This window comes from Astyanax mexicanus, chromosome 3, assembly GCF_023375975.1.
Source record: "Astyanax mexicanus isolate ESR-SI-001 chromosome 3, AstMex3_surface, whole genome shotgun sequence".
NCBI lineage: Eukaryota > Metazoa > Chordata > Actinopteri > Characiformes > Acestrorhamphidae > Astyanax > Astyanax mexicanus.
The window spans coordinates 1,742,853-1,766,500 of NC_064410.1; the positions used below are offsets into that span (position 1 = coordinate 1,742,853).

At 39.0% G+C, this 23,648-nt stretch overlaps 1 protein-coding gene across 1 annotated transcript in view; it reads right to left on the reverse strand.

The window, feature by feature from the left end:
- Positions 1–23,648, reverse strand: part of tshz1 (teashirt zinc finger homeobox 1) — a 67,358-nt gene that overhangs the window by 38,772 nt on the left and 4,938 nt on the right. The window lies entirely within an intron of this gene.

Consider the following 23,648-nt stretch of genomic DNA (forward strand, 5'->3'; position numbering starts at 1 on the left):
AGGCCGCCGGCCGCTGAATGCTGGACGCGGGTCAGAGAGGGACGTTAGCCGGGGTAAACACTCTTAATTCCACGGCTCTGGGCTTTCTCCACCTGAGCGTACACACTCACACACTCACACACACACTTACACTTATACTGTGTCTCTACATGTGGACAAAAATATTCAGGCAAGAGTCTGGCGTTGTAGTCAGTAGTACTATAAAATACTCATTCTGTATACATAAATCATAACATCCCTTTCAGACAGCTTCCTCTTACGGCGTCCACAGTTAATCCTTTTGGATGTGTTTAGTCCTTCTTGTTGGTATGCTGGCTGACATTACCCTGGATACCGTGGCTCTTGATGTAGCACAAAGACTTGCTGTCTTGGTCACAGATGCTCCAGCAAGACCTGCACCAACAATTTGTCCTCTTTTGAACTCTGGTATGTCTCCCATAATGTTGTGTGTATTGTAATATTTAGAGTAGAACTGTGCTCTTACCCTGCTAATTGAACCTTCACACTCTTACAGCTCTTACTGGTGCAATAATGTGCAATTAATGAAGATTGAACACCAGGCTGCTTCAATTTAGCCATGAAACCTAAAATCAGTTTCAGTTTCATTGTCCAACCCCTGTATATATATATATTTTTTTAATTTATTTCGTAGCTCAACTTTTGTGCAATTTCCATTAAATGTAACTTAATATCTATAAGCTTGCAGTTCCTATTATTAATCAATAACAATGATCGACACACTCTTATTCACACACACTCACACTTATACACACACTCACACACTATGTCTCTACATGTTGACAAAAAGTATACACAGTCAGGCATTGTAGTTAGTTGTGTTTACATCGTTTTCCCTGTTGTTTCTCTTTTAATTCTGAAAAAACTACTATGACATACTCATTCTGTATATATATAAAACATAAAGTAGAAAGTTTTTGTCTTCTTCTATATATATGGGACGCAAATGCCACCTACGTAGCTTGTTTTAACAAGGTAAACACGCAGACTACAGCCTACAATATACTCACCTCTGAACGGTGAAAGAGCTAGTGCTGCAGTTAGCGGCTAATGCTAATGCTGCTGCACCCAGCCTTAGTGCTGGAGAAACGTCACTGAAAACTCACACTGATAACGCTGTACTTCAGCAGAGTGGCTTTACTGCTCCTTAATACCTGACTGGTAGAATTCTTACATAAGGTAGTTGGTTTGTTAGAGGTGTTAGGAGAGTAGGTGCTCTTGGAAGAGCTCGGTCTTTAGGAGTTTCTTAAAGGTTTCTTAAAGCTCTTGCTCTGGTAGCAGAACTACAGTAGATATAAGAACAGTCTGGATTGTTTTGTGTAAATGTGTATTTAAAGTTAATCATTATATCATATATGCTGATAAGATTTGCTTTAAAAAAAATATATATATATATATGTATATATATATATATATATATATATATATATATATATACATATATATATATATATATATATATATATATATATATATATATATACATATATATTTAGACAGAATTGATCAGAATTTCAAACCGATATGTCACGACACATTTATTTTGTGCTCCAGATGAGACGAATCATTAGGCTACTCCGGGCTAGTGCTGTGTGATATGACGATAAATATTGACGATAAATATCGTATCCCTATCGTTTCTACAGTAATTTCATCAATTATCCATGCAAATATATAAAGTAGGCTATGATGAAATGTATTGGCGTGGTCACTTTGCATAAACCTGGTTTATAAAAGTGATAATAAAGTAATTTTCGCAAAAAAAAAAAAATCATAATGTGTTTTTTTGCGTCAAGATGCTGCTTCACGTTATTAAACTCATGAGAGCCGAATCTCCATTGGGAGACGCATTGTTCTTTTGTTGTTCTCATCTGTTTTCATTTGATACATATATATTGCTGCACTAAAACGTAGTAATTCTCATTTGTGAAAGTTGGGTTTAATGTCACTTTGAAATAAAGTTGGAAACAAGTAAGCAATGATATTATTTTGTCATATTTTTTCGAAGAATAACTGAAAACATACTTAAATGTGGTATATCATGATATATATGCATATATCGTTATCGTGATACACGATATGATTTTCCCATATCGCCCAGCACTAGTCCGGGGCTACTGCTCTTAAACATTACATTTAGGTCCATTTAATAAATTTTACAGTATGCAATATTTCTAATCTGATCCAGAAATCCCATATCGGTGTGTTTTAGGCAACTCCTCCCCTCATAACAGTTCACATGCAGATGCAATAGAGCTAACGTCAGGAGGCAGAAACAGTAGAAGGAGGCAGATCCAAAAAGGCCCAATGCCTTTACAGCTGTGACCCAAATTTGGTGTGAGGAGGAGGAGAGGATGCAGGAGAGATAAAGAGCGAGGGAGGGGGGAGATGAGGAGATGGGTGGTGTAAAAGAGGAGGGAGGGGGGGGGATGTTGGTCATGGAGAGCTTTTACTCTGCATTTTGATTGCTGATGGTTTGCAGGACGTAGAGGAAGACGCGAAAGTAGCAAAAGCAGAGAAAGCAGAGAAAGCAACTTAAAACTCAAGAGCTGATCGAATAGCGCGACACATACGCAACCGCAAAACATCCACACGACAATCCTGTACTAAATACTTTCAGCATGTTACAATCAACCAACACCTTTAGAAAAAAGAGAACACACACACACACACACACACACAGGCTGACATACTTCAGTGACAGCACCAGAGAGACTCCTTTCAACTCTCACACCACGAGAACAGCACAAAGCCCATAAATCTGCCATTCTGCTCACAAAACACCTCACACACACACACACAAACACACACACACACACAAGCAGTGAGAACCACTCACCCCGCTTGTGCTCGTGGCTGGGGAATATTCTAAGGCTAATGTAACAGAGTTGGAATTAACAGAAACAAATAATATATATATATATATATATATATATATATATATATATATATATATATATATATATATATAAAAGTTTTTTACACATTTTGCAAAAGTTTATATTTTATATTTTTAATATATATTTTAGGATCTTGTTTCATTTCCTGCTTTGACGTCCCTGCAGGCTGTGTGTCCCTCTGCTGCTGCCGTACTTTCATCATTTCATCATCTAGTTACAAAAAACTTTAAAAACATTGTTCTATAACTTATATAACTCTATAAAATATCTAGTGCTTTATTTATTGTATAGTTTCGATAAGAAATGCTAACTTATTGTCTATCAAGTTAATGTCCAGACACGTGCTCTCAATAGTAAAATGTGAATTAAACTAGTTTCGCTAACACTTTCTATGAACCCTGTATTCATAATGCCTTATAAACACATTCATAGTGCATTATATGACATGCATAATACCTTATGATGACTGTAACAAGCATGTATAACAACTCATAAGTATGTACAGCAACATTCATAACACAATATAAACTACAAGTATAAGAGTTCATAAGGAAGGGCTTATAATGCCTTATAATATCCGTTCATAAGAACATTGTAAGTGTATGGTTTTTAATTTAAGCTTTATATAAGTGTGTAACACACTATAAAGCCTTATATACAGTCAATACTGACTATAAATGAAGTGAATTTTCAAATGCTTAATTTGAGATATCTATTATAGTGCATTACAACACTACATTGTGCAATGTTCTCATGAACAGATATTATAAAGCATTATAAGCCCTTTCTTTATAAATCCTTACACCTGTAGTTTATAATGTGTTGTGAATGTCGCTGTAAGTACTTATAAGTTATCATACAGGCTTATTACAGTCATTATAAGGTATTATGCATGTCATATAATGCATTATGAATCAAACAGTGGTTGTTACACTAACTCTAACTCTAAACCTACAACCCTAATATATAATATCCTCAATAAGTAAAACAAAAAGAAAACAGATTTATTGTTATCCAATAAAATAAAATAAAATAAAATAATACAAATAAAATAAGGAATGTTCCACTGTTCTGTTGTTTTGCCCCCAACACACACACACACACACACATGCTTGAGGACACACACACACAGCAAGCAGTATTATGGTGACCACCTGGGGGTCGTGAACTGTGGATGACCCCCGCGCCGCCTCGCACAGGCCCATGAGAACGAGGGACCGCGAGAATAAACGAGAGAAGAGAGAGAGAGAGAGAGTATCATTAACCAGTGAGTGATGAGCGTTAGACAACACCGACGACACCCAGCCCCCTAAACCCTCTCCCTCCCACACTCTCGCTCTCTCTTCTCTCCCAGCTTTCACAACCCAGCTTCACTAATTCATAACTCAACTTTCTCTTTTCAGGTCCTTAAACTCCTCAATCTCTCTCTATTAACACGGGTCACTGTGGTCACTCAGGGTCTCCGGTTCAATTCCTCTCTGGGCTACAGATACATTATCTTATATTAAACGCGTACGACTGATACTGACTGATAATAGATTATTAGAGGTAATGTATATGAAAACTATAGATTATAGATTATTTATTAGCTCTCTAACAGAACAAGAACAATAAGTTCAAAGGCCTAATGTGTTTAATTATGCGCATAGTGAAAAGACAACTGTGAAAAACTAGAACAAGAATGACTATAGACCATTTTTTTGTACCAAGTAAAAATTGTTTTTACACAAATTGTAAGAGAAGAAGAATGAAAAGAAGAAAAGAAGAAAAAAAAGATTAAAAATGGGACTTTTTGACTTTTTAACTTAATAATGTTACTATTTTGATATGTATGTGACGAATGGGATGAAATGTAACATTTTGTCCTTGTATTTGTATTTATAAATAAAATGTACTTAAAAAAAAGTAAAGTAGAGTGCAGTAGTTAGTAAAGCTGAACGATTATTATTGTTGATTAACTGTAATTAATCGCGTAATTAAATAATAGGCTAGGATACAGTACTGATATTACAGGATTACACAATTTGCCAGTGTGTTTTCTACCCAATCACAATGTCTTTCTTTGTGAATTGTTGGGTATATAAAGTTTACATGAGTTTCTGTAGGTGTGTTTTAAAGAATAATAATAATTAAATAAAATATAATAAAAAAGTCTGATAAAAATATTTTGTCTTAGTATGTTAGAAAATTTTTGAGAACTTTTTTTTCTCAAAATTATCTATTTTACTCAAATACTCAAATTTGCTAATGGTAACTTACAGTAAAGTATAATTACTCTCAAATTACTTTCAAATGACCAAGTCAAATTGAGTGATTTTTTTTTAGCCAAATAGCCAAATCCAAAGAAAATTCCAAAAAGTTAGTGTGCCACATAGTATGTCAAAAATACAAAATCACCCAAAAATACAAAAAATATAAATCATTATATTAACACTGTCATTACTTCAAGATATTTAACCAAAATATATAAAAATATATTTATTGTTATTAAGATTAGGCAGGTTAACGCTATTCTTCATTAATTTAACATAGTATGTCATTATTGCAAGAAAATATATAATGAATTTAACATACAGTAAATTAAAAAAAAATATATGCATGTCATTATTGAGATATCTTGAGATATCTAGATATCAATCAACATGTTTGATTAGATTGAATGTTCCTTAAAACAATAATAATAAAAAAAAAACAGAACGTCCCATAATTTTAGTTTAGCATTGAGGCTCTCTTTTTTTTTTTTTTTTTTTTACTTCCCACACACACACACACACACACACACACACTCTCTCCCAGCAGTTATTGCGGTGCAGTGTTGGGAATATTGACGAGTGATCTCTGAAACAGTGTTACAGTTGTAGCACGGAAACGGAGCTTCAGTATTTATGAGCCATCGTCACTGAGGCTCGTCACACACTGCGGCGGCTCTGACGGCCATAAGTAGGGCTGGATTGCACTGCCATAACCAATTTAACATGGGGATGATGCAGTATCCCAGACAAGCTAAACACACTCACTCACACACACACACACACTCTTACACACACACTTACACACACTCTCTCGCGCGAGCTCGACGTCGTTCGTCTCAGCCCGGAGCGGAGATGAATTGAAAGTGCTCGCATTTTAAGAAAACAGTCGTTAGAAATTTACTTAGCGGGGCATTTTTATGTGACGCGAAAATATAAAATGACAAACAAGAATCTATCAAACGCGCAGCACTGATTCAGCCTAGATAACTCATTCACTCTGACTCCCAACACACACACACACACACACACACAGATTAAACTGAGATTAATAATCTGAATCTAGAGTCTGGAATGTGGAATCTGTAGATTCTATTTGTTCTAATATTATTTATTCTATTCTATTACTAATGCTTACATATATCTGTCAAAAGGTCTATCAATATATCAAAGTGTATAATAGTATCACAATATTATTATATTGTAAAACACTGTATCAAAACTCAAAAACACAGTATTTGGATTTATTTTTATGTCAATAGTTTTCTTGTAAAGATCATGGTATCAGACAGTTTACAAGTACTGTCAAAACATCATATTTAAAAATTATCACAATATATATCGCAATATATTCATTAATATCCCCCATGTATTGCATATGTAATATGCACATTGCATTTCCAAGTTTTTGCCAGCAGCAGCAGCATTAGCAGCGCTAGCGGCGATTAGCAGCAGTGCTTAGCGCTAGTAAATGCAACCCGACAGCGCTACACTGAGGAACCCTCTTCTCAGTGTTCTGGTAAACCACTGCGATATTAACAAGTGGATTGTCCCACTTGTTGTAGCTTGTTTTAACACAATAACAGCTAGTACTGCTGTTAGCAGCTAATGCTAATGCTGCTTCAGCCTTAGTGCTGGAGAAACTTGAAAACTAAAACTGAAAGCTCACCTTAATAACGCTGTACTCCAGCAGAGTGGCTTCACTGCTCTTATACTTACAGAAGCCTACATCTGTCTTTATATTACATTAACTCATCCCTCTGTAACTCAGCTTTAACTCAGATAAACCCAGATAAACATACGATAAAGATTGCACAAACAAATCAGAAAAGACAGAGAACGAGGTAACCAGCACTGCTTCCCTCTGAAACTCAAACCAATTCAAAACACTGTATTTATTCTGCTAAACCCAGTTAATATCTAACCCTTATCTCCGTGTGTGTGTGTGTGTGAATACTGGAGTGTGTTGGAATGATAAACCTGCAAACATCAGGTTCATATATAAGTTCATATTCCCTGAATACACCAAATATATAAAATCAGAGTCTACTGGAGCTATACGTTGAATGTTGCTAACAAGTAATAAAAGCTTAAGCCCTACAATTATCATCGTACAATCATTCAAACTGCAAAAATATATAATCAAGAGGAAGACGGATGATCACAAGCCATCAAACCAAAAAGCTGAACTGTTCGAATTTTTGCACCAGGAGTAAAGCAGCATAAAGTTATCCAAAAGCAGTGTGTAAGACTGGTGGAGGAGAACCAAGATGCATGAAAACTGTGATTAAACACCAGGGTTTTTCCACCAAATATTGATTTCTGAACTCTTTATTTGGAATTTTTTAAGAAAAGTTGTCTGTAGTTTATAGAATAAAACAACAATGTTCATTTTACTCAAACATAAACCTATAAATAGAATAGAAATAGAAATAAAATTTAAAAGAGCTCTATGCGTAGGTGTTGCTGCACAGTAGAATAGTGCTCCTGCTTATTAGACATCAGGTAATTTAGTGTGTAGAGTGCTAGGCAGCTGCTTGGAGGAGCTCATGGTTGCTGAATGCGTGTTACATTACATCACGGCTTAAATTCAGGTGCGCTCAAAACCTGGGAAATTATGTTATGTGGTTAATCAAATGGAGAAAAAGGGTCCAAAGGCTTTATTCTGTCAAAAGGAAAGCAGCCAGACTGGACAAGGTGGGACAGTGGAGGGGAGACAGACGTTTGGGAGGAAATGCCCCCCCTGCCCCCCCACCCAACTGTCTCCTCAGACATAAGACTTAGCAGACAGAGCTTGCAGGCTGCTGATTGACGCTGCCTGTGTGAGCTTTAGGCCACTCTGAACATGTGGCGTTTGGCATTTGGGAGCGACTTGTGTCCAATCTGTATAAATACCAATTAAACAACAGAGGAAGAGGGAGACGAGTCGCAACCTGCTGGCCTGTCTGTCTGCGTGGGGCAGTTAAATAACTTCAATAGGAACTACTTGACTGATTAACCACTGTAGGAGGATTTAGCTTCAAATCATAGCATTGCAGCACTGAGTTAACGTACACAAGAACTTAGTCCTCTGCTTACCGTATTTTTCATGGATTATAAGGCACATTTTAAGTGACAATAGTAAGGAACAATGGTGTCGCCTTGTCAAATGAGCACTGGATGTTAATCTACACACAGATTTCTCTCCTGAAAAGTGTTTATTTAGGAGAGTAAAGTGCTTATGTTTACTTACAGTAAGCTTATACTTCCAATATTTTCAACTGCACAGTTAGCAGCGGCTAATGCTAATACTGCTCCAGCCTTAGTGCTGGAGAAACTTCACTGAAACTCCTGTATAACTCTGTACTTCAGAAGAGTGGCTTTACTGCTCCTTAATACCTAACTGGTAGAATTTATACAGTAATTAAATTAAATTAAATTAACAGATTTTAAGTGCACCTTATAGTGCGAAAAATATGGTACTTTAATTGTAGCTAATCAGTCAAGATAATTTTGAGTAGGCCTTTCATGATAATTAATTAATCATTTTTGGGAGCATATACTGACCCGGAAATAACTGCAAAAAAAAAAAAAAAACATAATATTGTATTTTTTTAAGGCAATTAACACAATTTTCTGCTAATAAATATAAAATGAAAATGTGACTACTATGATGGTAATCATAATCATAATCATATGGTAATTTAACTAGAATATAAAGAAGCTCATTTTAGAAAATAGTTTCAATACAAAGCAAAGCCTTGTAAATCAACTTTCGTCCCTTTTTAACTTTAGTAAAATTGTGATTTTGAAGAGTTTTTAGCAATTATTTTAAATAATTTCATCAAATGTAATGTCCCATGGCTTCTGCCATATCCCATGAAAGCTAAATGTTGACGTGTGAAGAGTTTCTGCAGAGCTTCTGTTGCTTGTCTGTTGTCTGTATGCATGGACAGCTCTAACCAGACACAGCCGGCCACGATCCTTGTCCTACACATCTGGAAGCCACAACTTTTGTAGACTTTTCTCATAAATAATAATTATTAAATCACACTTTCTGATCAATTTACACACTGCGGTCACATGACTTGTCACAAGACTAATGAGTGTAGAGTTGGGTAACTTTCAGCTGGACCTAAACTAAAGTTCTGATTGTGTTTTATACACAGTAAAATCAAAAATACTCTCTTATTACGCTCTTATTCTCGTCGTTTCGTTGTTAGCTGCAGCAGATGAGCGAGTGTAGCATATTTTAGAGTGAGGGAAAAAGTGTGTAAACTTCCGATTTCCATAAAACTAAGACTGAGACTGATGTTTGCGTGTCGTATTAAATATTATGCTGGCAGCGTGGCACGGCGGCGCATCGGTACGCTCCTTTAGGCGCTAAGTCACAGCAGAGACACCTGCTGGAACTCGTCACATCAACAAGAGGCGACAGAGATACATACGAAAGAAAGGAAGTTAAGAAAAAACTAAAAAAAACACACACACAAGCGAGAGAACGCGAACGAGAGCCGTTGACCCGTCCGCTGTCCATCTCCAGCCCAAATGACGGTGCTCTCGCGCCGTATCCATTCCCAGCTGCCTTATCAGTGCCATAAAACCGGCACCCAAAAAATGATATTCATTACTTCTCAGCTCGCTATCAGTTAAACGCAACTTCTCCCCCGCCGGCTGGAAATTACTGCTACTCCACACGCCACCTCACTATTGTCTTACCCGGTACAGGCTGGCCTTTATCAGTGCGGTAATAAAAGATTCGATGGTGGTGGTGCTGCTGGTGGTGGAGGAGAAGAGGGGGCGGGGGGGTGACAGAGGCCTCTTTCTCCAGCTTAAGACGTGATGGACTGCAAATTCAGCCCTAAACACTCTACGAAAAACGACCAATGAAAGTGTCACGAGAAAAACACAGGAGGCCGAGGCTGCTTTTTTTTTTTTTTTTTTTTTGTGAGCGGACGTTTTAAGACATGCTTCAAGCTGGCTCGTAAAAGACGAGAGGAGTCTTTATTCGACGCTTTGGAGTAATGCTTTATTACGGGCTCTGGGAAAAAGAGAGAGAGAAGAAGAAGAGAGAAAGAGAGAAAGGAATGAATGGTGTCACCACCAGCTAAACGAAGGCTCAGAGAAGAGATGGTCTAGAACCAACAGTTTTTGCTCAATAAGGCCTCAAGTGACGCCAAGCTCGAGACTAATCAGCAATTTCTGTGTAGAATCCAATGGCTGATCTGTTTCTGCCCACTCTTAAGCCATGCCACTAAACAGGGGTTTACAACTTTTGCAACTCACAGCTCACTCAACCAACCACAAAATGTTCTTCAGCCACAAAACAAAGTAATTGAGCATTTAATTGAATCTAAACAAAAACAGCCACAAAATAATAAATGTACACTATAAATGTTGGTGCGGTGTAGTTGGTGTGGTGGTGCAGTGGATAACACCACTGCCTGCCAGTGAGCTACCATGTGACTACAGAATTCTGTGCTCTACACCAATAAGAGTCCTTGGGCAAGACTCTTCTAACACTACATTGGCATAAATCTCTAATAAGAATAACTTTCAAAGTCACTCTGGATAAGAGCATCAGCTAAATATCGTAAATGTAAAAATCAAAATACATAATGCTAAGTTTTAGTAGTACCATTACAGCTCATTGGTTGAAACCACAGCCATAGAAAAATGACTCTTGGTTCCATAAGACCTTTTAATTCAACCTGATGAATTAATTCAACCATAAAAAGCAAAATAATTGTATAAATATATATTTTTTTATTTCCAGAAACACATGGACTGTACATGAGACACTCTGGACCGAGGAAGGTTAAATGCCTACTCAAATTTTAGACTTTTCGACAGTTTCTGACTTTTTCCATGAGGTGAATCTAGCATTTACTCTTTACTACATTGTGTCAGAACTACAAAATGACCCAACCAACAAAATTTCTCCTGACTTTCATTAAAAGTTGCATTCAATTTTGTACCACTACCACAATTTTCAGTCTTTCAAAACTCAAAAATCTTCTCCGCAGCTACGTATATCAGCAGGAGCTCTTCTATTACACTGGAGCACCTTTTATTCAGCAAATACCAACCTTCTTTACAAACCCAATATCTTTACTACCTCTTTACCCTTTTCCACCATTCTCACCAACACCACCAACATCACCAACATCACCAACACCACCAACATCACCAACACCACCAACACCACCAACATCACCAACATCACCAACACCACCAACACCACCAACATCACCAACATCACCAACACCACCAACATCACCAACACCACCAACACCACCAACATCACCAACATCACCAACACCACCAACACCACCAGCAGCAGCAACAATTGCATCCATCCAGAGCCTTAAGAGCTTAGAGCAGGGGTGTCCAAACTTTTTTTGTTGGGGGCCAGAAGGAGAAATATATTTGAAGTCACGGGCCACAGACTCTGTAATAAAACAAATAATGAAATATACCACTTTAAATAATACATTTTCCTGATTACTTTCATTTACACACCATTTTACTTGACTTGCTATCTTTATCTTTGACAGTGTTGTGTAAACTAAGATTTTTCAAATTGATGTTTCATTTCATGATGTCTCTTAATATTAAACTCCTTAATTACTGCAACTTTAAGACTCTTTGGCCCGTTTTTCTGAGCTAGAAATGTGCACCCTCTCCGCTTTAAGACTCTTTGGCCTGTTTTTCTGCGCTAGAAATGTGCTCCCTCTCCGCTTTTAGACTCTTTTACCTCGTTTTACTGTGCTAGAAATGCGCACTCTCTCCGCTTTTAGACTCTTTGGCCCGTTTTCTGCGCTAGAAATGCGCACTCTCTCCGCTTTTATACTCTTTGGCCCGTTTTCTGCGCTAGAAATGCGCACTCTTTCCACTTTTAGACTCTTTGGCCCGTTTTCTGCGCTAGAAATGCGCACTCTCTCCACTTTTAGACTCTTTGGCCCGTTTTCTGCCCTAGAAATGCGCACTCTCTCCGCTTTTATACTCTTTGGCCCGTTTTCTGCGCTAGAAATGCGCACTCTCTCCGCTTTTAGACTCTTTGGCCCGTTTCTGACACCTAGCGTTCAAACTTTGAATCTCACATTATAAAAACCTGCTTAACAGCGGGCCAACTTTCATTCTATTTCTAAAATAGAGGAAACAGGCCGCAAATGGCCCGCGGGCCGTAGTTTGGACACCCCTGGCTTAGAGCTTAGATGGGACTGTATTTCTTCAACGCCCAAGGAAAGAAGAGCTGTGTGTATGTGAGTCTGTAGTGTGTGTATTTGTGTGTGTGTGTATCTGTGTGTGTGTTGTGTAAAGGAGAGAGAAAGAGGGGAAGGGGAGGGAGGGGTACTAAAGAGGGGCCTGTCTCTATAACGGCCACTCGTGATGGAGGGCCCAACAGGGCCACTAACACTGTGCACTAAGATTGTTCTAGACCTCAGGGCCTCGGAGGAAACATATATCCACCTGGCAACAGGGCTGTGTGTGTGTGTGTGTGTATATGGTGTGTGTGTGTATACGGGGTATATGTGTGTGTGTGTGTGTGTGTGTGTGTGTGTGTCTTTTTTCAGGGCAGATCTAATCAAGGGCTAATAACAGCACAGTAGGATTCGTTGGCCCTCGTAAATCAATGTGCAAAATAATTGCTAATACACTGGTTATCGATTACTGCTCGGGCGGCTCATTTTCGGAGGCAGGGGCGAAAGAACTAACAAAGTGACAAGGGTAAAGTGTTATTTCTGCGGCGCCGAGACAGCTGGGCCATGCGGAGGACTGAGGCAGGCAGTAATTCTTAATTGACACCTGTCAGGATAATGACTGCGGTGCCAGCTGCTGCGGGAGAATTTCTCCCCACTTCTGTTCATCTGTCAGCTCTAATACCTTTCTGAGCGCCCGTTCCTTTCTTCTCGCGCGCCAATCTCTTCTTTTAGGCCTCATTCACTCCCTCTCTCTCCCTCTCTCTCTCTCTTTCTGAGCCTCTCTTTCGCGTGCTCTCGCGTGCCATTTCCTCGTTTCCCCTCCCTATCTGCTATATTTGAGCCCTCGTTGAGCTAAAAAAGCTTAAAAAAGCAAAATACGAGCGAAACGAGGTAAAAAGGACAAAAACAACAAAGTGTGTGTTTTTTCGGCCGTCTTTCATCTTCAAGAGCATATTAGAGATCTTCAAGAGCAGGATATCCGGATACAGTCGCTGTCCAATGAAAAACACTTATCTCCAAAACAGCAACTTTACAGGAGAGAGAAAAAACCTTGCAAACTTCCAATGAACATCAATGTAAAAAGAGTTTATTTCAGGTCCTTTTGAAGAGTTTCTATTGGTCCCTTCATCAAGAAATTTTGGCACAGTGTAAGGGACAGGTTGTCTGTTCAAATTATGTAGTAAACTAAAAATTGACCAAAAAAAAAATGGAAATAGATGGCGACGATATACACTATATACATACAGGTGTACGAAAAAATGTAAATAAAAATGCCTTTCTTTGATTTTACCAAATTGAAAACCTCTGGAATATAATCAAGAGGAAGATGGATGATCACAAACCATCAAACCACCAAACTGAACTGCTTGAATTTTTGCACCAGGAGTAAAGCAGCATAAAGTTATCCAAAAGCAGTGTGTAAGACTGGAGGAGGAGGAGAACATGATGCCAAGACGCATAAAAAAAGAGTTAATCCGTTATTTGAGGTCTGAAAGCTCTTCGCTTTTTTTATATGGAATTTGGGAGAAATGTCAAATTGAAAAACTCTGGAATACGGGGATATAAAGTTATCCAAAAGCAGTGGGTAAGACTGGTGGAGGAGAACACGATGCCAAGATGCATTAAAAAAAGAAACTGTGATTAAAAACCACAGCCTTAAAACAGCAAAATACGTGCAAAATGAGGTAAAAAAGACAAAAACAACAAAGTGTGTTTTCGGCCGTCTTTCATCTTCAAGAGCAGGATATTCAGAGCAGGAAGAAGAAGAAGAGGAGGAGGAGGAGGAGGAGGAGGGAGGAAAGGGAGGGGGGTGCAGAGGAGGAGGAACTTAGAGGAACATACTGTAGAGGAACATAGAGTCCCAGGACGTGACTTCCCCGAGTTTTAAGGGGGCTTTACACGTGTTTACCCAACATCATCAAAGAGCTTCCCTTTGTTTCATGTTCGTCTGTCAAAACTGATGCGGCTGAATGCTCGCAGACAGGCAGACAGACAGGCAGACAGGCAGACGGCGAAGACAGACAGCGTGGAAGCGGGCCCACTTCGCAGACAGACACGTCGCAGCGTCAATCGCTCGCGCACAGATTCAGATTTACTGCCCATTGTTCCTGCAGCGAGCCCATGTGAACAATCAATGAGCCACAGATGTCACGGGGTTGTTAGCAGAGCGCGAAAGCTGTGCCCTTTCGCAGGTCAGCACATTCTCCTTTTAGAGCCGAATATATACTCTCTGTGAGTTTCTTTGATTTTACCAAATTGAAAACCTCTGGAATATAATAATAATCAAGAGGAAGATGGATGATCACAAGCTGATCATCAAACCACCAAACTGAACTGCTTGAATTTCTGCACCAGGAGTAAAGCAGCATAAAGTTATCCAAAAGCAGTGTGTAAGACTGGTGGAGGAGAATATGATGCCAAGATTAAAAACCATCAGGGTTATTCCACCAAACATTGATTTATGAACTCTTAAAAACTCTTTATGAATATGAACTTTTTTTCTTTTCTTTGCATTATCTGAGGTCTGAAAGCTCCTCACTTTTTATATGGAATTTAGTAGAAATGGTGTCTGTAGTTTATAGAATAAAATAGCAATGCTCATTTTACTCAAATATATAGCTATAAATAGCAAAATCAGAGAAACTGATTCAGAAACCGTTAAACTAGTATCCATAAAGTGACTTAAGTGAAAGGTTATTTATATTACAAAGTTAGTGCCAATGTACCTAGAACAGGAATTGAACCCTAGTCTTTTACATGATGCAGTAGCTTACACAGCTCACTAGCAGGTAGTGGTGTTATCCACTACGCCACACACACACACACAAAACAAATACACACACACACACTATCAGGAAACAAAACACATGTTCATACATTCATAATTCTCTAAACGTACATGTCTAAACCTGTTTATATACGCATGAACAGTGTTCATATCGACATCAGATTTATATCGGTGTCGACAGAAACTTGATTTAAAAAAAAAGAAAAAGCATTTCTCCATCAGTGAGTGACTCCTGAGAATGCACACACACACACACACACTTGCAGATGCACGTACACACCCAATAAGATGCATATAAAGTATAAAGTCTAACAAAAAAAATGAATGCATGTGTACTTGCAATTGCAAAACAAATCATTAATTCTAGACATCCTTCATTAAATCGCTTCAAATGCAGGTAAACTTAAAGATAGCGAAATTCATTAATTAACAAATGGACCAATAGAAATGCTCCAAAATGATTTAAAATCAAACTAAATCAAAATGTTGCATCTTGGAGATGCAGTTTACAGTCTGTCCGCACTAAAACATTCAGTATAACTTCAGACAAAGTGGGAGGGGATAATCATAAGCTGACAACTACTGTACTTACTGTACTGTAGCTAAATTAGGCTTGTAGGCCGTAACTTTGCATATCAACCTCAGAAACTGAACCAGATGCTAATACACTTGTTCAAAACCGAAACAGACTAGATTTCCCTCAATCCAGTGAGTTATTATTTTTTTTTTTATGTTTTCTCGGTCACGTGACATCACATAACGCTGTTCAGTAGCTCCTCCATTTCCACTCTCTGTTGTGTTTACAGCACGTGGATCTCCATGGAAACTGTTGCACGCCCAAAGTGTTAATACGGTGCGCGGCAGTGGAAAAACTTTAGCTATTTTATTAAGATCAAGGAGATAAAACTCAGTGATGTCTGGAGATGGATGGGACAAAAATTAGCGGAGAACCATGAAAAAAGTGTTGAGCTAAATATAGTAAATAATTTAGCCTGTATTTTTTTTCTGAGAGGAAGAAGAAGGAGAAGAACAAACACATGGTCGTTGGGGATGGGAATAAAATCACAGAGGATAAAAAATTACTAACAACAAAGAGAAAATTACTAATCTTATGAAACAAAAAAATGTCAAATACAATATTGCAATACTTCAATAAATCGATAAATCAAATTTTTTTTACACCTCTAATTTGCAAAACTATGGGAAACTATGGGAACTATTTTTCCATGACTTCCTCTCTGTCTCCCCATTAATTTATGTTTAAGGGAATTCTGTACAACAACCCCATATCCTCAACCACAATATCCTCATTAACGAACACCGGCCCACATCCAATCCATACACACAATACACACACACAATACACACACAATGCACACACAATGCTCCCGGACGCGCACACGCGTGCAACACATCAAAGGACGGCCCCCTGCAGGCGTGTTTTGAAGGCTGGAGCAGATGCGGTGGGCGGTACAGTGTGTGTATCTTATCTGATGCGGATGTACGCCGAGGAAAACGCCACACTGGGATGAGAAAACTCCAGCTAGCCTCTAAAAACAACCCCCCGAGCCCCCCCACAGGAGCCGGCAGAGGAAAGAGACAGAGAAAACCGCAGCAGATGAGAGCGGAGAGATGGAGAGATGGAGAGATGGAGGACGGAGAGAGAGAGAGGGAGAGGGATGGGGACGCTGGGGGCTCCCGGGCGGGTTCTCGCTGACCCCTGTGTACTCCCTCAGCTCACAAACTCCACTTCACTGGGTCATGACTTCAGCTTCCCTCTCTTTTGTACTTTTCCATCTTTTTTAGTCGTATTTCCTTTTTCCCTCTGACTTATTTTGGACCGAATTAGCTGGGATTAAAATAGATAAAAAGAAAAGGGGGGCCGGTTCTAGGAGAGGGATAGATAATCTTTTTATTTACTTACTTATTTATTTATTTTGTAATTTATATAAGCAAAGCATGCTCTTACTCTTCTTACTCTTATATGCTTTACACATAAAAAAAATACACAAAGCTATCTAAGCTAAGAACTGGGGCTGGAGAGAAAGCACGAAAACGAAAAAAAAGCAAAAAAAGAGAGAGAGAGAAGAGAGAGAGATAGTCTGATAAAATGCATCTGGTCCCTTTGATAGCTCCATTTCCCATAATGCTGTGCTGCCCCCATGCTATTCCAAGCTCCTAGCCTGTGCTGGTGTCACGCTACCTCTTAGCAGCTCCGTGTATGTGTGTGTGTGTAAGTGTGTAAGTGTGTATAAGTGTGTGTGTATAAGTGTGTGTGTGTGAGTGTGTGTGTGCACTGGATTTGTGTCCGAGGCGTTGAGCGACCGGAGACACACACACACACTTTCCTTCTCTTACAAACACACACACATACACAGAAACACACACACACACAAGCTCTCTCCCACACACACACACACACACACACAGAAAATGAGAAAGCAGTCTGGAGAGACTCCTAATTCAGTCTGAGGAGAGATGGAGAGTTGACTTAACTTGTGTGGAAACTAAAAACTCCCAGTCGTGTAAAAAGCTCATTAGGCTCGGGGATAGCTTTACTAGCAGCGTGACGCAGCGCTAGCAGCAACGCAGCGTAGCAGCACAGGAGCGTAGCGGCGTAGCAGCGTAGCTTTACTGCATGCAGTCATTCTCTTGGCTCACATCTACATCTACTGTACATCTTCTGTACTATAAGCCCAAACGTACCCAACATAGTTCAACAGTACTTTAGTTTTTCGATCCGAGCTTTTCCCCTCATAAAACCCGTCATCTATCTTCATTACTCAACGCAACCCAACGCAACGCAACCTCCCACCGCATTCCCAGGCTAAAACTTATGGAAACAGTGGGGGGCGAGGGCCGGAGGAGGGTTTATAACCACCCAACCGCTGGATAGGCTTTGATTTCCTATAGGCCGCCGACTCAGATGCCCCCCGAATGCAAATTAAACTATTACTTTTGAGCGGTGGGCGTAAACATGAGTATCGACTAAAGAGGTCAATGTCAGCGGTTAATGACAGCACGTCGCCTCGGGCGAGTGAAGCGGCCTACTGCCTGCGTCCGCAGCGAGAGCTGAGCACCAGATCCAGCCTGCATTCGTCCGTTCTGTCGTGTGTTTTGTGATTTGCGAAGGGGTCGGTTATCATAATCATAACGTGAGACATTATAAATATATGTATATAAATATATATATATATATACGCTGGACATAAGGTTTCAACATAATGTAAATCTGGCAGTCGTTTTTTTATATATGATGAATTGACCAATAGAAATGATCCAAAACGGGTCAAAACTTTTAAGACTTTCATTGAAACTTGTGCCCTGAAATGTTTCGACATAATGTAAATCTTGCAAGTATTTGTATTTTTTTTTTTTGTGATGAATTGATCGTTAGAAATTTCTTTAAAATGGCTCGAAAAAGTCTTTTTACATTGACTTTCATTGAAACTTGTTCCCTGAAATGTTTTGACAAAATGTAAATCTGGCAGTTTTATATATATATTGCGTCACACAGTATTTCATGATGAATTGGCCAATAGAAATTCTCGAAAATGGCTCAAAAAACTATTTTTTTCATATTGAGACTTTCATTAAAATTGTGTACTTAATAGTTTCGACATAATGTAAATCTGGCGGCTTTTCTTTTATATATATATATATATATATATATATATATATATATATATATATATATATATATATATATGTATATATATATATATATATTGTCATATATATGCATCTCATATCATTTCATGATGAATGGACCAATAGAAATTCTCCAAAAATCTGGAAATCCAGCAGGTTTGTTTTATATATATTGTGCCACATATAGTTTTATGATTAATTGACCAATAGAAATAATCCAGAATGGCTCAAAACATTTTTTAAAATTTAATTTCATCGAAACGTGTGCCCTGAAATGTTGCAAATGTCAGAAGGTTTTAAAAAGCACTACCATGATTATATGAGTACAACTCAGCATAGCAACAGATGTATATGGTGGTACAGAGACTTTTTTTTTACCTATAATAAAATAAATGTGCCTTCACTTTACTTTACTTTTCTTTTTCCTGGTCTTTTTGATTTTCTTTTCTGTAAATTTGCTTTGCAATGTCATTTAAAATATAATTTATAAATCCACATACAGGCCCCACAGTCCCTATTATATATGTGACAGACTAAAGACCCTTAACATCAGATATCTTCTGTCTATCTGGAACCCAAGGTGGTTCTTCTTCTGTATAGCAAAACACAGTTTTTCCAATATTCCTCCTCTTAACAAACCAACTAACCAATGGAAATTAAGAGCTGAGATAAACTGCATTCTTACACAGCGTATTTTATTCAGTGTATAACTGTAATTCACAACATTCAAGGTCAGCTGGCAAAAGGGCTCCATTATAGGTGAGCACTGCAGACTCTGTGGGGAAAACACCTAATAGCTATGTTCACGCCACAGCACCCTCACTCACTCACTTACTCACTTATACACACACACACACACTACACACACACACACACACACACTGACACACACACACTCACAAAGTGAAAGGAAGAGTGGCAGCTCCTGAACTTCTTCATCAGATCTGAGAAGAAGAGATTCTACTGTACATACTGAACATATATCAGCAATAACTATACTGTATACTCTATACCCTATATCTACACTCGTGACTTTATGGAGTATGGGATTGTATTTTAACAATGGCCTAATGCAGCACTGCAGCAAGAAAAAAAGAAAAACACACACTAGCAGCAAAATACACTCGACTGTATAAAAAAACATATATATATATATATATATATATATATATATATATATATATATATATATATATATATATATTTATATATATGAGAGGAATATGGATGGTCACAAGCCATCAAACCAAGCTAAATCTGATACTTCTTAAATTTTTGTACCAGGAGTGAAGCAGCACAAAGTTATCCAAAAGCAGTGTGTAAGACTGGTGGAGGAGAACATTATGCAATGTGCATGTGCAAAACTGTGATTAAGAAAAACTAAAAAAAAAAAAAGTGGTTATTCCACCAAATATTGATTTCTGAATTTCTGAACGTCTTTGCATTAATTGAGGTCTGAAAGCTCTGCATCTTTTTTTTTTTTCTGCCATTTCTTATTTTCTGCAAATGCATTGAAACGCTCGGAATGACAATGTTTTACATGTGGAATTTGGGAAAAATCTGAAAAAACTATTGTAACGTAGTTTATGGAATAAAACAACGATAATGTTAATTTTACTCAAATATATAGAAATATATATTTCCAGAGCTGTATAGAGCTGTATAGATGTATATATATGTATATATGTATATATACACGAATGATCATGTATATAGTTAGTTGCACTTCGGTGTTTAGCAACACCAGAGCCCAGCAGCATCTCAGGGGCCAGGCCGGCGGCACGTTCAATAACATACGGAATGGCGGGGGTGATATAACACACGGGAGATAATGGCGGCGCGTTGACTAAGCGCGGGCCCTGATTGGCCGAGAGCCTCCGCCGGGCCCAGCGGTGCGGTTAAAAGCCAGGATTACTGAGGTCATTAAGCAGCATCGCGGCGGTGACGTGATTAGTCAGGTAGCAAAGTCCATTTGTCACCTGCGCCAGACAATTGAGTTAATACGGCACTACGGGCTATGGGAACTGTATAATATCAACTTGATTACATCAAGGCAGCTGCCGAGCTGACACCTAGCCGAATTTGTCAGCTTTAATCGTTAGGAGCTGTCACAAATCCATCAGAAGCTCAGATAATTAGGGCCCCTATCTAACGAAAGCAGCAGAGGAACTGTTACCTTTTTTTCCCCTCCCTCGCTCTCTCTTTCTCTCTCTCTCTCTCTCTCTCTCTCTCTTCCTGATAATTAAGAAGCCTTTCGCTTTCGTCTTGGCGAAAGGGCTGAGTTTAATGACTCCCTGCGCTGGTTCAAAACCAAGCCTTCGCTGATGACGCTCCTTATAGGTAGCGCATCGTCTTATAAGATAATGCTGCTGCTGCTGCTGCTGTGTTGGTTTTGCCCATCAACATGGTTTTGCCCTTCATCGTTCTTGGTTTCTTCGTATTTGTTTTTATATATATATATTTTTTTTAATCTGCCTATTATGTTATAAACAGTACAGCACACACTGAATGAGCGTTTTCGGTTTGGTTAGAGACGTGTCACTAAGGCCAAAAAAATTAAACACCTTTTTTTATTCCTTGTTGCTTTCACAGTTTCACAGTTTTACAGTTTTCTCAGTATTTCATATTTTAAACTACATTAAAAAAATGTAAACGTGTATATCTGAGGTGGAGAAAAACACTAAGGCACTGGAGCTCAAGCTCAGAGATTTTGAGAGAAATTGAGAAAATCATCATTGAATGATGGACTGCACACAGTAATCATTTCTAGCTTAACCCTACTAAAAAGAGCTTTACGTTGTTCACTGCTCTGCTTAGAGGCTTCGTCATCCATGCCTTTTGGAGGCCTCTGGCTCTAAAGAAGCAGCAAATGAAATAAAAAAATAAAATAAAATAAAATACAAATAAAACACGAATGGTTGCAGCAGGTCTACGCACCACTGATAGGAACAGACCAGAACGTTCATTTCCCATTGCACCAAAAAATGGTGCACCAGTTCCGCAGCCAAAACTGAGGCCAAATGCGTTTGAGCCAAAACAGCGTGAGGCTGCAGCAACAGTGACCGAGGAAATAAACGAGAAGAACAAGGAGGAGGAGGAGGAGGTGGAAAAAAAGAAGGAGGAGGAGCAAAACTGGTAGAGAAACTGGTAAAGAAACTAGTGCTTCACCTGACGATTTCAATCTCTTCCTCTTCCAATTGTTTCCTTTAAAAAAAAAAGCTAAAATCTAAAGTAGTATTAGTAGTAATTTTGTGAACAAACCAGAAACTCATCTCATCATTCCTTTTATTTTTATGCTCTACAATCAGTCTCATCATCGTCCATTTAGAGCAGATTCGTTTTTGATCGTGCGAGAAAGGAGAAAAAAGAAAAAGAAGGAAAAGCGTCAGGCTCTGGTGGGACTGATGGAAAACTAGGCCCTGCCAAATTCTGATTGACCATTAGAGCCAATGATGTATATGCCTGTCAAAAGACAGACAATTAAATCAATATTCAGCGGAGGCGGGTGCTGGTGGTGGTGGGGGGTGCGGAGGGTTGATGGCTTGTTTTTGGGTAGGACCTGCCAGGTCAGATTACCAGCCGCCGTCTCACCTCTGTGAGTCTTTTAACTCCCAGCGACAGTCTCTCCAGATGAGTCTACGCTGCGAAGCCTGGAAAGTTTCGTACGTGGAAGAGAAGCATTTTTCCGATTTTCACGGGCCTGGCGTGGCTGTGTGGAATTCATTGGTGTTAAATAAGTTCGAATTTGTTTCCCCTATCTGACCTTTACAGTGGAATATTAGGGACAGAACTCAGATTTTGCTAGTTGCTAGTTACAGTACGTGGCATCATCTACTATATGCTTATGTGCTTAAAATGTGAACGCCGTTATAATCGTGAAAAAAAAAAAGCGTACGTTATAATGAAGCCTTACAGTTGATGGACAGTTGATGGGGATATTTTGAGTCTCTATCTATTTATTACGAGTGTTTAAAAAAAAGTACTTATGGTAAAAAGACAGACAGACATGACCACCACCAGAACGCCCCTCAAAACAAGCATATATCACAGAGACCAGAAGTTTTACCACCAACCAGAAGTCTTAAATCTCTATTTGAGACACAACCTAAGCAGATTATTCACTTAAACAACTCACTATAAACTACAGTGTTAAATAGGCCTCATTCCACCCGAAAAAAATGAGCATCTGCCCGCTAATCAGGACCTTCCATCAAGGCCATGAAGAGATGTTCTCTGAGGTGTTACTTCTTTCAGTGATCTAGACACGCCGCAGCCCCAACAACCTCCTTCTCTTCCTCTTCTTCTATTCTATTCTTCTCTTTATCTGTCTCTCTCTTCTCTATCTGTCTTTTTCTACATTGCATTGCCTTTCTCTCAAAAAAGTACAAAAAAGGAAAAGTCTCAAGAACAAGAATGTCCACCTTTTACCTGTCTTTTACCTCTCTACCCCCCCCCCCCCCCCCACTGTTTTCCTCCCTCCAATCTTCCCTTCTTCCTTCAACTCCACCACAACCACCACCAGTGGGTCCAAAAGTTGTCCTGTATACACCTATAGAAACTCTAGAAAGAGCACGAGGCTGGAGAGAGTCAAGAGTGCTTGAAAAAGTGAGTGAGTGAATGAGTGTGTGTGTGTGAAAAAGACAGAGAAAGAGAGAGAGAGAGAGAGAGAGAGAGAGAGAGAGAGAGAGAGAGAGAGCAAGAGTGGTGTGTTAGAGAGCAGGAGAGCACGAGAGCACGCGAGCACGCGCACTCGTTGGCTCGCTCGCACTCGCGCGCGCACCCGTTTCCATGGTGAATGATTCGCTGATGGTTATCGGGACTGAATAGATCAAAGGGAGCCACATGACAGGCGATCAAT